The sequence below is a fragment of the Equus caballus genome, chromosome 1 (assembly GCF_041296265.1).
Source record: "Equus caballus isolate H_3958 breed thoroughbred chromosome 1, TB-T2T, whole genome shotgun sequence".
In the NCBI taxonomy this organism is placed as follows: Eukaryota; Metazoa; Chordata; class Mammalia; order Perissodactyla; family Equidae; genus Equus; species Equus caballus.
Window position 1 is genome coordinate 60,806,114 of NC_091684.1, and position 16,387 is coordinate 60,822,500.

Genomic DNA, 16,387 nt, shown 5'->3' on the forward strand with positions numbered 1-16,387 from the left:
CCCGCAACCCCCCAGTGAGGAGCCCCCAAAGCGCGACGGGCAAGGGAGGGGCTGCCTTGTCTTTGGAAAGTCGTGGCCCGGATCCCGGGCCGAAGAGTGGGGAGGGGAAAGCAGACGTTGCAGTCGGTTCTCAGGGTTCATCAGGAGCGAGTTGGTGTGGAAACTCGGTGTCTGGCTGATGTGTCTGGGTGTGCGCAGCCCTTCCGGAGGCGAGGCCGGGAGAGGGGAGGGAGTGATTTCATAAACTCAGACCGGCGAGCCGGGGTCTGTGAGCAGAGTGGAAAAGGCTGGCAGGCCGCTGCTGTGCTGGACAGCTGGGTGTTGGCAGTGACAGGGCCTGCGAGGGAGGCACAGACCCTACCCCCCAGTCGATGTGCTTCCTCAGAGGGACTTCCAGGGAGACCGGCTGAGGAGATGCAGCCCTGAGTGTGTATGTGTAAGAAACCAGCGCTGTCCTGACGCCTTATTTATTTTCCTTGCACCTGAAGTTGTGTTTGCTTTCGGATGCCCTGGTATCCTGGGGCCAAGGATGTGTCAAGGGTTGTCCTGGACCTAGCACAGTGCCTGGCACATGGCGGGCACTCAACAAATAGTTGTTTGCTGAGTAATAACACCAATAATTAATGTTCGGTAAGGACACACTGTGCGCCAAGCCTGGTGGGCCTCAGCCGGATTGGAATTGGTCTTCCTGCAGAGGAGGGGACCCTGAGTGGCTCCAGGGAGCCCTGCCTGATCGGTTTGGAGAAGTGACCCAAGCAGCATGTTCCCCTGTGCCCTGTGGGCTGGCACCAGTGACTTGAGTCTCATCGTTGGCCTCTGCTCCCCTAAGAGGGGCAGCACGAAAGTCCATTTCTGCATCTAGCTAAGCTGGGCGTGGTGTGGGATGTGTCTTCCTGGCTCCTGTGGTCCTGGCTGGAGATGAGTCTCAGGAAGAGTCTAGGGGCTGTGTCCTCCAGCAGGGACTTGGCTCCGTGGTGGCAGCAGGTGGAGGGGCAGTCACAGCCCCGATGCTGAGCATCGGGTGGGTGTCTCAGCGCCAGCTGGCATGAGCTTCCCGAGAAGCAGGAACGTCACATGTTCCCGGACGGGAAGTGCAGGCAGTCTTAGAAATGATTGCCTCCTGGCATGGGATTGAGAGTGTGCAGGGACGTGGGGGCCACCTGCCATGCAATCGCAAAGAAATGTGTCATTCCCCACCCTTGCCCCTTTGTGACTAGGTTCAGTGTGCATTTCAAGCTTCTAAATAGCCTTAATGCTGAAGTTAGCAAAGTACATGGGCAGCACCCAGAACTGTGGCCCCAGGTGGGAGAGGGAGTGATCTGGGCTTGGCCACCCCCAATTTCAGGTAGAATGCTGTAGCCAGTCTCTTCCCAATATCACCTTTCCACCTTAATAATGTCTTCTGTGAGTCAAGAGCTCGTTAAGCCCTTACATCCCTATGAGTTTAGCATTTTATCACCATTTTACAGATTAGGAAACTGAGGTTCAGGAAATTTAAGTGACTTATTTGAGGTCACCCAGCTGGTGAGGGACAAAGCCAGGATCTGAACCTGGACAGTCTGACTCTGGAGCCCGTGCTGTCTCCACCATGCCAGGCTGTCTCTAAGGTCCCTACTTGTTCTCCACAGCAGCGGGGAAGCGACACTGCTGCCCTTCTCGCATCGCCCTGGGCCTCTGACTGCAGTCCTCTTTTTCCACACACTCCGCTCAGGCTAAGCATGGGCCACAGGAGTCAATGCCTGGGGCACCAGGCTGCCAGAGCTTCCCTGCCCATCTGGAGTCAGGGAACAGTGGTGGATTGGGAGTGACTGGAGGGAGATGTTGCAGTGATTCCAGGAGAGAGGACTCTCTGCTCGTCTGAGAAGTGGAGACAAAGCTACCGCTTGTGAACCCAGATTCACAAGTTTGGGTTTGGGAGAAATTGCCAGATAAACATCCTCAAATGGATCCCTGTATTCCACCCGGCTCACCTGGTCCCTAGCTTACGCATTCTCACACATGCCCCATAGAGGGACAGTGGTTATCATCCCCAGTTTACGGATGAGGAAATGAGGCTCAGAGAGGTGCAGTGGATGCGCGAGGTCAGGAAGCCAAGGAACTGCCAGCCATGCTGCCTTCAGGACACCCCTGCAGGCACTTTGGGGCAGGCGAGTGTTCAGTCTGGTTGGTATTCTGTGCTCCCCCAAGGGCTGAGAGGTGTTACCCCTGTTGGGGTAGGGTCTTCACTGCTCTGCCCACCCCCCTCTCTGCCCTAAGAGCCTCTGACATAGGTGTCCATAGTATAGGAAAAGCTGGCAACCTTAAAAGGAAGCAAGGAGCAGAGGATGAGCACTGCCGGGCCAGCGCCTGTTCACCTCCCACAGGAGGCCCACCTTGGTGGGTTCTGAGAGCCTTCACAGTGCTGAGCTGCAAAGATATTGCAGCCCTCTCCCCCATACTGTGGAGTGGACTTGCTGTCCAGGATGGAAGTTGGGAGACTGGGTGTGGGGAGAAGCTGCCTATCCCTGCCCGAGAGACGGGGACGGTTTGTCCTTTCCCCCTGGCTCTGTCCCAGTGTCTGACACGTGTGGGTACTTGGGGACGTTGTCAGATGATGGGTGAAGTCCAGGGAGGGGCTGTGAGTGCCTCTGCTGAGAAGTGGTAACACAGGGGAGCCAAGGGAATCTTAGCCAGGAGGAGCCACCCAGAGAGGTCTCTGCCCTTAGTGGAGTCACGCAGGAGGAAAGGAAAACAGCTCTCATTTTCATTCGTTAAACAGAAATGCTTGTCACCTTTTCTTCTCTGATGCCTGAACAGGTGACAGAATGCTGCTCATCCTGCCCTGAGCGCATGCATTCCACAGCTGGGCGTTGGGCTGCTTGGCAGGCTGGACAGTTTGTGCTGTGCTTGAAGGCAGACACATGCAGCCTTGGTCTCCACTGCCCCGAATCTGGCGGGCAGCTCCTGCACTCCCCTGCCCACTCCCCGCGACTCCCCTGCCAGCATGGAGGGAGGGGGCAGGCCATGAGAGCCCCTGACCACCAGTGCCTTCATGTCCCTGCTTCTATGCTGCTCCCCTCCACAGCCCCCACCCCACAGATGGCTGTGTGCTGAGGGGCTGTGAGTTTCTCGGGGCCCTGGGAAATTGATCATTGGGGTTCCGGAGGACTCTCTGAAAAGGACTAGGAGGAAAAGTGTGGAAAATAAATAAGCCAGCTCCCAGCTCAGCCTCTCCTGAATGCCGCAAGTAAACAGCCCTCTCGGAGGCCGGTCTGGGAAGCTCAGTTTGGCCTCCCGTGGTTACACCTGGCTCACTGGCTGCCTTCACTAGCTCCCTCCTTCCTGCCCTCTCTGTCCAGCCCTCCTCCTTGACTTTGGAACCTCAAAACTCAGGGAACACAGCCACTGCTGGCCTGTTCTTGTGCTGTGGGACAGACGCTGGCAGATGGGGACAGGAGGAGCATGTGGGAGAAAAGACTGCCCGCAGGGGACAGCAGCTCAGGCCCATTCCCGCTGCGTCTGAGTAAGTCTCCCAGCCTCGGCCCTGCTCAGCGAGGCAGAGGGTGGCCTCTCATTGGTGAATTTGACTTTGATAACGGAGAATGGTGGGGCTTTTCCCAGTTTTGTGGCATCTGAGGAAGCTTTGTGTCTTAAAGATCGGTTTTGGGGCCGGCCCAGTGGCGCAGTGGTTGAGTTTGCACGTTCTGCTTGTCGGTGGCCTGGGGTTCGCCGGTTCAGATCTCGGGTCCGCTTGGCACTGCTTGGCAAGCCATGCTGTGGTAGGTGTCCCACATATAAAGTAGAGGAAGATGGGCCTGGATGTTAGCTCAGGGCCAGTCTTCCTCAGCAAAAAGAGGAGGATTGGCAGCAGTTAGCTCATGACTAATCTTCCTCAAAAAAAAAAAGATCGGCTTAGAGTGGATGGCCCAAGGCTAATTTTCCCCTGTTGTGTCCCCCTGAGGGACTCACATGTGAAGAAACCCTCAAAAAGCATGCAGTTATGTGGTAGGGCTTCCCGCACTAACGAGAACGGCCGGTTCTTTGCTTCTGACCCGAGTCACACCAGCTTAGGGTGCTGGTGGCGTAAGTTCTCACTGACCAGTGGTCTCCGGAAGCTCCAGCACTGCTGTAAGTTACTGTGTCTGTGGGGTAGGAAGCAGATTCGTGATAACTTAATAACTTCAATTTATTCCGTTGACCCCCTCTAAAACCCAACCCCCAGTGAGGAGGGAAGAACCAGGGCCCTAGGGTGGAGGCAGTTCCTTAGCGGGGTTGGCAGCCGAGGGCCCCATCTCAGACCCGGGGAGTGGCTGAGGGGGCTTCCCGTTGTATGTGGCTGTGCTGTGCCGAGCTGGGCCGGCAGACCCCGCCTCTGGGATCTGGGGGCAGGCACTGCCAGAAGGCTCTGGGTCCTGTCTCCAGGTGAGGAGCCCCTTTGTCCTGTGCTGCCAGACTGCTGGGGGGGAACTTGGAGGGGTGCGCCCCCCAGCTTGCAGCCTTGCTGGGAGAGAGACTACACACCGACATACTTACAGACCGTCACACACATTGTCCTGGGCCAAAATACACACGCTCATGCCCCCTCAAATACTTCAGTAAACAGCCGGACACATTACACACCAAAACAATGTTTGTAGGCACAAGTGCATGCACACATACACAGATACACAAACACTGGAACACAGTCATTACAAAAGGCAAACTACGTAATGGCTAAGAGACATATGCTAAAGCCAGAATGCCCGCGGTACTGCTTCGTAGCTATGTGGCTTTGGGCATGTTACTTAACCTCTCTGGGCCTTAGTTTTCTAATCGGTAAGAGGGATGGTAATAGATCAGAGGTAATTGGGCTATAAATGAATTAACATGTGTGAGGAGTTTAGAAACGTGCCCATAGGTAGTGGGAGCTAGGTATGTGTTATAAATGTCATCTACCACATACTCTCTATCCCAGATATTCAGATCCAGGTGCACAAGACTTCTCAGAGAGGTACCCACAAATTTGTCAGCGAATGGGATCCATCACTTTGTCCTTTCTGAGCCCTAGTTCTCAGGATGTGTGGCATTTGCTGTACTAGACTCGAATTAGAATTTACTAGAAAGGGCGTTTCATCTCCCCTCAGGAAGCTCATTATTTTAGAACAACGTGGGCACTAACTCCCCCAAAGAAGGAGGTAGTTCCTTTAGTACCAGGGGTTTTTGCAGGAGGTTCCATGGAGCCCCAGAGTTCGGCGGGCCTGATGGGAGGGGGCCTCCAGGCCTCTCCCCCATTTGTCTGTTCCACACATCAGGCTTCTGAGGAGTGTTCTGGCTCCTGCGAAGGCTCCCCAGCTCGGACGTGTGGAAGCCCCCTGTCCAGGGCGACCCGCGTTCTGCTCTGTGTGCGCGCCCTGTCCACCCCCCCCCACCCCCTCCCCGCCATGGCACCCTGAGATTCGGCCGGGCCTCTCCCGCACTCTTCCCCGCTTCCCTCTTCCCCCTTCCTCTCCAGCTGCGTCACCATCTGCGGGATTCTGGAAAGTGCTAACTGTCTGAGCCAAGGCAGGGCTATCTGAGGAAATATTTTGACAACAAAGCGGGCCGCCCCCACCGAGGCTGCTCCGATTCCGGCAGGGATCTCGCGGCCGGGTTAGGACCGACCCTGGGGCCCAGGTGGAGGCCTAGAGGCCGAGGCAGGAAGGGAGGTCGTGCTGGGGGAATGGGGGGACAAAGAACCCAAACACTCCTGACCACAAAGCTCAGGCACCAGTCTTTTCTTCTGAAAGACGCTGGTTTTCTTTCGTTTTTCCTCCTCGGGCGTTGGCGGGAGCCCAGGCCTTGGCGCAGTGCTGGCCCTGCCCGGCCGGCACCCTCGTGGGAAGCCTGGGGCTGGAACAGCGTCCTCGGCCCTGAACAGTCACTGGCCAGTCGGCGAGCAGAAGCAACAGGCGGAGCACGGCCGCATCTCAGAGCTATGAGGGCGAGGCCCGCCGAGCCCGCAGCCTGCCTCAAGTCAGCGCTCCTGGCCCCGCGTGACACCTGCCTGTGTGTCTGTCCTGCTGCGGCTGCAGCCCGAGAGGAGGGCGGCACACAGGCACAGTCACTTCATAACCTTGACCGGTGTGTGCCACTGGGTTCTGGCGGCGAAGCTCTGGGGAGGCTGGCTTCCGGGGTAGCCCCAGCCCCTGCGCCCACTGCAAGTGGCAGGCTGACCTGCGCAGGGCACCCCTGGTGGTGCCGCAGCCTCTTTCGCAGGACTGGCCGACTGCTGACTGCTGCCCTCCCTTGGCAACGCCCGGACCTCAGGGAGTGTGTAGACAGCCGTGGGAGGGGTTTGAATTAGCAAGGAGAACTCTTAGCAAGGAGGAACTGGCAGATCCAGCCTCTGTCTCCCCGATGGTTGTTTCAACAAGACTGAAACCCCACCCTGGAGCAAGCGCCGAGCTGCTGGGGCTGCTGACCGGCTTCCCGGGGCCTGTGATCTTCCATGAATGTTCCCGCTGCCTCTTCTTTTATCAGCCCTCACCTGGTGCTTGAGGTTCCAAGTTCCAAACTGCCCTCCTTTCCCAGACGCATGTGTCCTGCTCTCTGTCGCCTTTCCGGCTGCCCAGAGCACTGTGTCCTTCCTTCTTCTCTTGTGGCCAGCTCCCATTCATCCTCAACCTCAGCTTGGATGTCACCTTCTGGAAGTCCAGTCAGTGGCCCTCCCTATGGCTACCTGCACGTTCCCATCCCCACACTTACCCTGCTTAGCCACTGCTGGTTTCATGGCCTGTGGTCTCCACTGGGTAGTGACTCTGCAAGGCAGGACAGCATCTGCCTTGTTCACCTCTGCATCCCCAGTGCTTAGCACAGCCCCAGGCACGCAATGAGTGCCCACACCTGATTGTGGAACCATGAGTGACAGATGTGACACAGGGCCCCGGGAGGAAGGAGGCATGGATCTGCCCCTCCAGGAGCTGCTGGCTGGGGAGATGCAACCGTGCCCACCCTCCCAGCTAGGATGTCCTGTTAGGGAGTGATCTGTGTCTGGGCAGAGGTAGGGGGAGTCATGGTGAGTGGGAGGGGGCAGCCGATGTGGACCAGAGGCCTTGTGTGGGCCAGGGAGGGAGTGGGAGAGTGGGACCTCTTGCCATCAGTACCCTGCGGGTGCTGGGCTGGGATCCTGAGGATGGGCCTGAAACCCTCTGAGAGGTCACCTTGAATTAGGTGGCTGGTGGATGGCTGCACGTGGGCCCCACAGCTCAACCTCACCAGCAAGTGGTTCTCAGTCCTTTCCCCTTGGTGGATGGACATCCGTTCAGCCTCTACAGGGCTCAGCCCCAGCCCCCAGGCAGTGGAGACCCCCAGTGGCTGAGTCCCTTCCCCTGAGCAGAGAGAAGGAAGCCCATCTGGCAGGCGGCCTTCCTGGGGGCAGTTCAGCTGCAGCCCTCAAGCTTTCCACGCAGAAGCTGTGGGGCCCTGAGAGCTGAATTCTCCTCCACACCACCCGGGGAGCGCATCTGAGGGAGCTCCGGCCAGGGCAGCACTGTCATGCTGCTCATGCTGATGCAGCGCGAGGTGGGCTGGGGACAGCAGAAGATGCCTCCAGGCTGGAAAACGAGAGGAGACTTGGTCACAATTAACCACCTTCAGGTCCAACTAGATGAGCCCACAAAGGTGGCTTCATGGAGGAGGTGGGCATTTCAGTGCAAGAAGGGAACCTGGGCAGATGCCCAGGGATGGGAGAGTTCAGATTGAATGCAGAGGATGGTGAGGAGTCCAGCTGGACTGAACTGTAATTTGTAGGATGTAAGAAGAGAGAGAAAGATATGAGGCAGGATGGAGTCCTGGTTGCATATGCAGGCTCCAGAGTCAGGCTGCCTGTGTGGGAAACCCAGCTCCCCACTTACTGGCTGTGTGATCGTGGCCAAGTTGCTTAACCTCTCTGTGCCTCAGTTTTCTCATCTGTAAAATGGAGATACTAATAGTACCCCCCCCACTTGGGGGTGATATGAGAATAAAATGTGTCTCTGTACAAGTGCCTGGCACACAGTGATCATCAGGAAGAGTGAGCTATTATCCTTTTTTAAAAAAAATTCTGCTAGAAAAGTAAATTGAGGTCAGACAGACCATAGAGGCCCTTGAATGTCATACTTTCCATTGGCTACGCACCTGCTCTGTGCCAAGTACTTTACAGACATTCTCACAAAGCCCCGTACAACTCAGCAATGTTGTTAATGATGTCTGCATTTTACAGGTGAGGAAACTGAGGCTCAGAGAGGCAGAGTAACCCGTCCAAGGTCACTCAGCCAGGAGGAGTCAGAGGCAGTCGTGAAACCCAGTTATGTCTGGCACTTAGGTCTCCCCTCAACGTGGAGAGTGGAGAGAGAGGGCGGAGGCAGCATGGGGCGGTGCCCTGGGCTGGGGTTGCCGCCAGGAGCAGAGCGTAGATGCTGTAGCCGTGGGCCCCTGGGCAGGGAGGCCAGGACAGGTGCAGGCAAGCCGGAGGCGAGGGGATGAGGAGGCCGTGAGGCACAGCACACAGCTCGCGGTTCACCGCCCAGGGCGAGCCATGGAGTCAGTGTGGGAAAACCTGACCCTGCTGAGTCTCGCTGCTGCTGCCCACCTGCTGGGCTGCCCTCCACGGGCCTCCTGGTGACCTCCTGCCCAAAGTCCTTCCAGGGGACCCTCGTACCCCAAGTAGCAGGGGCAGGGTGGCTCCCCAGCTTCCTGTCCTGGATTCCCCTCCCCAACTGCTGTCCTCACCTGACCACCCCTCCCCTCCCTGCCTGGGCCCCTGCCCCACCCCCACTCATAAACTCAGCTGAGGCAGGAGCTTCATGGCAGGAGCTGTGATGGGCACGAAGAGCTCTGGGAAGGGCCTCTGGTTGGAAATCTGAGGAGGGGCAGCTCAGGAGCCTGTGCTGAGTGTTAGAGTTGCTTTTCCTTTGAGAATGGTGCCTGCTATTCTGTTGGAATCAGTTGAAAAAAGTAAAGTCTGGTTGAGCTGTGTGCCCAGCACTGTGCCAGGTCCCAGACGCCTTTCCCTTCCTGGATGGCATAGTTGAGTATCTGAGAGCTCTTTATGTACTAGACATCCTCAGACTGAGTGATTTATTTGCATTAGTCTAATTGCATGAGGTTGCCCCACTTTACAGATGCCAACACTGAGGCCCAGAGAGGTTAGGTGACATGTCTAAGGTCACACAGCCAGAATTCAAACCCTCGGTGGTCCAACTCCAGATGTGCCAATGCTCTTAGCCATTCCACCATCCAGCCACAAATGAAGCCACCAGAGAATCATAGGAGGTGGGGTGTACTGAACCTGTGCTGCCAGATGGTGCAGTACAGCCAGGAAGTGCCCGGAGAGTTTTCGTCTGAGTGCAGGTCACTCCCCAGAGCTTGAAGATTGTGGGTTACGAGGTGGCAGAGAGTGCCCAGCTTCCTTGGCCACGCAAACCCTGCTGACGTGGCCATTTGGGGTGAGACTCTGCCCTCTGGAGGGAGCATGGGGGCACAGGGGGCGCCTGTCCTGTTTTTGGTGGACCCCACCTGGAAAAGGAGTGTGAGGCAAGCGAGAGGCCGAGTGCCAGCGTCCTCAGCTCAGGCTGTGGGCGCAGGATGCCAGCTGCTGCAGCTGCACCCAGACTCCCGGGCTGCCCAGCTGCAGCAGCTGGAGAGAGGGGCCAGGGGCTGGCCCTGCGAGTGGCCCCTCCACCCTCGCCACAGCCTCGCAGGGGAGGCCAGCCTAGCCCCATTTTCCAGGCGAGGACGCTGAGACTTAGAGAGGTTTCTGGCTCGCCTGAACTTGTCGGAAAGGGGAGGAACGAAGTCTTCTTTCTGCAGGGAGAGCCGCAAGGAGGGAGGGGTTATGCGGCCTCCGCACCGAGCGTGGGGCTGGCTTTGCTCTCAGGCCTGCGTTTCTGATTCACTCTGCAGGCGCCGGGGCTGTGCTGCAGGGTGAAGGACCCTGGGAGTGAGAGGACAGCTCTGGTTCCTCTTGGGCCGTCCTGGGAGCACTTTTGAAGCCACAGGGCCTTACCCTGGAGTGCTGGGGGTGGGGCAGGTTCCTCCTCTGCCCTAGTGCCAGCCTCACCCGGTCCTAGCAGTGTTGTCCATGAAAGGGCCTGGAGATAAAGGGTCTCCACGAGAGGCCTGGCCTCGGGGATTACCCAGCGTGTGACATGTTGCCTTGCTCTCAGTGGACAGGTACCAGACTCCCAGAGGTCTGTGGGGTCTGCAGCCTTCAGGGGTCCCTCATCCCCTTTAATGCCCAAGTCCCGTGTGATTGGCACCGCTCCAGCTGCCCTCCCCGAGGACGCCCTGGACACCCCAGGATTCCACAATCTGCAGTACAGGGCAGCTCCTCCTGACGCAGCCCCTGCTCCCCTCAGGCTTCCGGGGGCCACTGCCCTCCTCCTCAGTCGTTTCTGGAGTCCTCGCTTTTCTTGCAGAGCTTGTAGACTGTGAAGCTCAGTGGCAGGGGGGCCTCGCTTCTTGTTGCCCCAAATCTTCCTTTCTGGCTTTGCTTCTGCTTCAATTCAAAGGCCTGTTAAAATGACTTTTCCAAAATGACAGTGTCTCACCTCAAAAGAACTTTGCCTCTACTTCCACGGGTGGAAAACTGGTAGCTGCTTTTATTGTTTTTTAGTTTGATTAAATTTTATAAAGTAAGCAATACATGGGGCCAGCCTCGTGGCCTAGTGGTTGAGTTTGGCACACTCCTCTTTGGCGGCCCAGTTCACTTCCCAGGTGCACGGACCTGTACCACTTGTTGGCAACCATACTGTGGCGGTGACCCACATAAAAGATAGAGGAAGATTGGCATGGATGTTAGCTCAGAGCCAGTTTTCCTCAAGCAAAAAGAGAAAGATTGGCACAGTTGTTAGCTCAGAGCCAGTCTTCCTCAGGAGAAAAAGAAAAAGCACATGCCCATGGTCCAAAAGTGGAAGGATACAGAGGATATATGGGGAAATCTCTTCCCATGCCTGCCCGTGGCATCCAGGTCTCTCCCAAAGGCAGCCCGTGCTATCAGTTTCTTGTGTGTGAACTGCTCTTAAATCGTCCAGTTTTAACAATTAAAAGAGTAATTATTGGGCTTCCTGTTCCACCACTGGTCAAACTGAGGCACAACCTAGAAAATAGCAGCCTGGGAAATAGCAGGGGGCCTGCAGAGCCCCACTCTGCCCCGAGCTCTGCCTGGATGTTAGTGTGATACTGCCTGTCATGCTAAGCAATTGCTCCCTCAAGACTGCGCTGGCTGCCACACCCCAGCCCCATCCCTCAGCATCACCTTTGACTCCACCCACACGACACTAAGGAGGCCTCCACCTCCCTTGTCCCCTGCAGCCCCAGCATGGCCCCTCAGGGTTCACCCTGCCCTCCCAGCCACCCCTTCTCCATCTTCCCCTCTCGTCTGGCTGGGCAGGGGCCTGCAGCGGAGGCCTGTGGGGTCAGGGCCTGGCGGGGGTGATCTGACCAGACCAGGCTGCCTCTTGGCCAGGCTGCGTGTCCAGAGTCCCCTTGGTGTGGGGCTCACACAGGCATGGGCCACCCTTCTCCGCTCACAGCCCGAATGTGATCAGAGGCCTCCCCTGTGCCCCGCTCCTCCCCTTCTTCCCTTCCCAGCCTCTCCCTTGCCCTCCTCCCCTCCCCTCCCCTCCCTCCCTCACTGCCTGCATCCTTGCCTCCTTCCTTCCTTATTTCCTTAGATATTTATTTGGTGCTGTACAGCAAATGTTAAGTCTAATTCAAAATGGAAAGTGATAAGAATGGCATGAGGTAGAGAAATAAATAGTGCCAGGAGAGCAATGTGCCTGAGATTTGACGTCAGCAGACCCAGCCCTTCAAGTCCTGGCCTTGCACCTCCAGCTGGGTGACCTTGGGCAGGTCACTTAGCTTCTCAGAACCTCCCCTTCTCATCTGGATGGCGAAGGAGAGAGGGCAGTGGTAAGGATCCAGGCTGCTCACAGGGCTGGCGTGGGAACCGGGAGTCACGAAAGAGCTTTCTAAGGAGGAGAGAGAGGTGTTTGTGTAGGGGTTGGAGGGGACAGTGCTTTTCCTCTGGGGGATAGATTATGGCTGTGGGGGCTGAATCAGGAGGGCTCTAGGGACATAGGGGTTTGGGCCCAGCCTTAGGGGACAGGGAGAATTTGGTGGGGCACGGGTGGTGGGCCTGGTGGCCCGGCCCTGGCTGATGGCTGCCTGCCCTCCCTTGGGAATGCCTTCCCTTTCCTCTCTTTCCACACGGAGATGGACCTCGGCTTTGTATTTTTTTTGAGTTACGACTTTATTGTTTTTCTAATAATGTTAGATGCTTGGTGTGCAAAATTCAAGTAAAATGGACAAAAACAGAGAAGAAAGCAACAAATCACCTCTCAGTCCCATCCCCAGTGGAACCGGTTCGTGCTTTGGTCCACACACTTCTCCAGGCGTATGCACGCAGATGAGGGGCAGCAGAGGGACAGGAAGTCTTATAAACGTGGGGAAAATGCACAGTTTTATTTAGCTTCAGGCCAGCGTTGTAGAGGCTGTCTGCCCCGAAGCAGCCCCTCTCATCTGTTCACGGCCTGCGTGAGTGCACCGTGTGGGTAAGTCTCACGCCGTGATCCTTGCAGCCTCCCAGCTCAGACAAATTGCAAAAGGGGAGCTGGTTGAAATTAGTACATTCCAGCCCTAGAACAGTGGCTTTCAGTCTTTTTAGACCAAAACCTCAGACAGAGACACACACATAACTGAAACAAAAGTCTTATGAAATCCATATGTATTCTTATGACACATGGTGCTCTGTGATATTTTCTATTCTATACAATTGTGTTCTATTAAAAAAAAAAAAAGGTGGTCTGCCCTACCAAATTGATTGCACAGCCTGAAAATGTTGCTCTAGAACAGCGATTTTTAACTTTAGTGTGCATCCAGACTCACCTGCAAACCTTGTTGAAACGGCCTGCTGTGCCTGCCCTTAGGGATGCCGATTGAGGTCTAGGGAGGGGCCCGGGGATGTGCTTTCCACCAAGTTCCCAGGGGCTGCGGCGGCTGCTGCTAGTCCAGAACCCCACTCTGAGATCCCACTCTCCTAGAATATTTTTTAAGGCAATGTACTCCTTTGGCAGAGACTACCAAAGGATCTGCTTTAGTCAACAGATGAGAATGGCTGATGGCTAACACAAGAATTGTGAGTCTCCGACATTTTTGAGGATGCTGGTCAGGTCCTGTCTGAAATGCAGTTCACGCTATTAATATCAAGTGCTGAATGCAGAAAAGGTCTGTAAGCAAAGGGACATTTATGCCCAGCCCTGGTTGAATTACCTGCCTCTTAAATCCCAAGCCTGCAGAACATAAAACCCTCCCAGTGCTTTTGAAAACACTGTTCTTCTGTCGGCAATGAAAGGAGCCATTTACCATGTGGATTTCACCTTTCTGTTTTTTTAAAGGGAAGAAAGCAGGTCAAGCATGACCACCCCATGGGGAAAGCTGTGCCCCTGGCTCTGGTTGGGGTCTAGTGGGTTTCACTGGCCGTCCCTGGATTTCCAGCTTTAACTACGGCCTCTTCTGGCGTTGCAGCTGAGTGGCCACATCAGCACCCCAGCTTTCCAGCCTGCTGACTTCTGAGACTGGCCTATGTTCCAAGCTGCCTCTGCTCCTCCAGCCAGGGAACTCTCAGCCTCTACCCCAAGTCCTCCCCCTGCGTAGCCTTGGGGCCTCCTCCCAGCCCCGCAGTCCTCCCGAAGCCAGCCCTCAGCTGGGAGCAGCCTCGGGAGGGAGGGAAGTGTTAACTGGGCACAGAGCCCCTCTGTTCCGTTAACAATGGCCCGTTGATGGCTGGGTTCTGCCCGGGGCGCCCCCCTTGACTGGCCTTTGGGGAGGAGGAAGGACTCCAGGCCCCCAGTCAGCCATTTTTTGGTGTGAGGTTGATCTGGAGGCCTCGGCCTCTGTCTGCCCACAGAACCTCATTCTTCAGGCCCTGATGCAGCAGTGACAAACCGTCTCACCCCTCCCACCCCAGACCTGGGGGAATGTGGGCCCCAGAAGTGACTCATTTCAGTCTTATTCAACAAACATCCATTGACCAGTTCCTGGGCACTGAGGTTTGGTGCTAAGAAGCTGTGGGGAATAAGAATACCTGCTAACATGAACTGAGTGCTTATTATAGCCAACCCCGCCCCTGCTGCCCCAGAGTCCTAGGGAGCTTATAAAAACTCCACTGCACAGCCTGCCCACATCCCGAGTCTTCAGCAGGGATCCCGGCACTGATAATTTGTAAAAGCTCCCAGAGTGAGTCTCATGCCCAGATGGATTATGCATGGCAGGCCTCCTGTTGGGTAAACACTGTGCTAAGCGTTTAACATATCATGTCCCATTTCATGAGGTAGGTGTTTGTGGAAGGCTGAGTAATGGCCCTGCAAAGATGTCCCCTATGAGTCCCCTGCACCTGTGGATATGGCAACTCACATGGAAAAGTGTGATTAAGTTAAGGCTTTTGAAATAGGGAGATTACCCTGGACTATCCAGTGGGCCCACTGAGTCATAAGGGTTCTTATAAAAGGGAGATTTGACTACAGAAGAAGAGGTCAGAGTGATGCATCAAGAAAAAGACTCAACCAGCAGTTGCTGGCTTTGAAGATGGAGGAAGGGGCCCTGAGCCATGGAAAGCAGGCAGCCTCTGGAAGCTGGGACAGGCAGGGAACCGGATTCTCCCTTACAGCCTCTAGAAGGAACGCAGGCCTGTTCACACCTTGATTTTAGGCCAGCGAAACTGGTCTTGGCCTTCTGACGTTCAGAACTATGAGATAATAAATGTGTGTTGTTTTAAGCCACGGAGTTTGTGGTAATATGTTACAGCAGCCTTAGGAAACTAATACAAGGCTATTACTAATCCTGTTTTACAGATGAGGCACAGAGAGGTGAGGCAGTCACCTGGGGTCACACAGCTAGTGGTGGTAGAACTGAGGGAAGAAATCAGGTGTGTTGGACCCCTTAATCAGTACTCTCTCCGCCTTGCCGCACTGCCCCTCTTGCAGCCAGACAGCATGGGTTCAAATCACATCTCTGCCACGTTCTGCCCTTCTGCTCTTTGCTAGTGGTAGAGCCCATTTGGCCAGGAGGGGGTGGGTGTCAGGAGAAGGGTGGGGAGACCAATTGGAAAGCCAGGGTGGGCCAGATTGGCTCTAGGTGGAACACTATGTGGAAGAGTTTGAACTTGATTCTGGAGGAATGGAGCCCACAGGGCGCCATGTATGCTCCTTTGCTGATTTCACGGTGCTGTCTCCTAGGCCCACTCAGTCTCTGAGATCTGGCCCCCTGCAGCCGCCCAGCTCCTGTTCAGAACCACAGGGTTGGGGCCAGGAACAGCATTCTACTCACTGTCACCCGCAGCCAGCGACAGCTGTTCATCTGGGACAGCCAGCGGACTCCCATTTCCCGGGAGGCCGGCAACATGTTGCCTTGTGCCTCCAAAGCATGTTTCTCCCAAGACTCTCCAAGAACCTTGTTTTGGGGGCCATGGATGTTCCTTAGAGAAGGAGTGTGAGACATAAAGAGGTCTAGAGAGTTGTCCCAAGTTGCACAGCTAGTTGGCCACAGGTCTTGGCAGACCAGTTCCTGGCCAGGACTCTGAGCTGCCTACTGCTGTACAGCTCCTGCCTTTTGGCTAAATTTGCTTGCTCAGCGATACAGCATGGTGGTTGGATTCCTGGACTATGGAGCCAGACTGCCTGGGTTCAAATCCCAGCTCTACCTTGTAACTGTGGGCAAGTTGTTTGGCCTCTGCTTGCCTGAGATGGGGGTGGTGATTATTATCTGGGGAGGTGGGGCTGTTCTGAGGACTAAATATGTTTGTGTGTGAAGCGCTTGGAGCAGTACCTGGCTCATTAGAATTGTTCACTTCTGTTATAATGCAGCTCCCCAGGGCAGAGACTGTGTCTTTCCCTCTGTCTGTTCCCAGTGCCTCTTCCCATGCTTGGCCCAGAGCGAGTACTCAGCAAATGAATTCACTTGTTGAATGTGAGCTTTTATCATCTGGAGGGTCATTAGGTACTTTCCCAAATGTTTTCACTTTTTTTTTAAAGATTTTATTTTTCCTTTTTCTCCCCAAAGCCCCCCGGTACATAGTTGTGTATATGTTTTTTTAGTTGTGGGTCCTTCTAGTTGTGGCATGTGGGACGCCACCTCAGCATGGCCTGATGAGCGGTACCATGTCCGCGCCCAGGGTTCTAACTGGCGAAACGCTGGGCCGCCGAAGCGGAGTGCGCGAACTTAACCACTCGGCCACGGGGCCGGCCCCATGTTTTCACTTTTTAAAAGTTGCACCTCAGTTCTTCAAACCCTTCTCCTCCTTTTTCTCACCTGGGAGCTGCAGAATTGCCATAAACCAGCCCGAAACTTACTTTGCTCAAGTCCCATGAGCAGTTCAAAAATAACCCAGACGTCCCCAGGTCTTGCCAACTGT

General features: G+C 55.5%; 1 protein-coding gene across 2 annotated transcripts in view; it reads left to right on the forward strand.

Moving 5' to 3' along the window:
- The window catches only part of CHST3 (carbohydrate sulfotransferase 3), a 38,134-nt gene that overhangs the window by 979 nt on the left and 20,768 nt on the right, over window positions 1-16,387 (forward strand). The gene's annotated exons all lie outside the window — the stretch shown is intronic.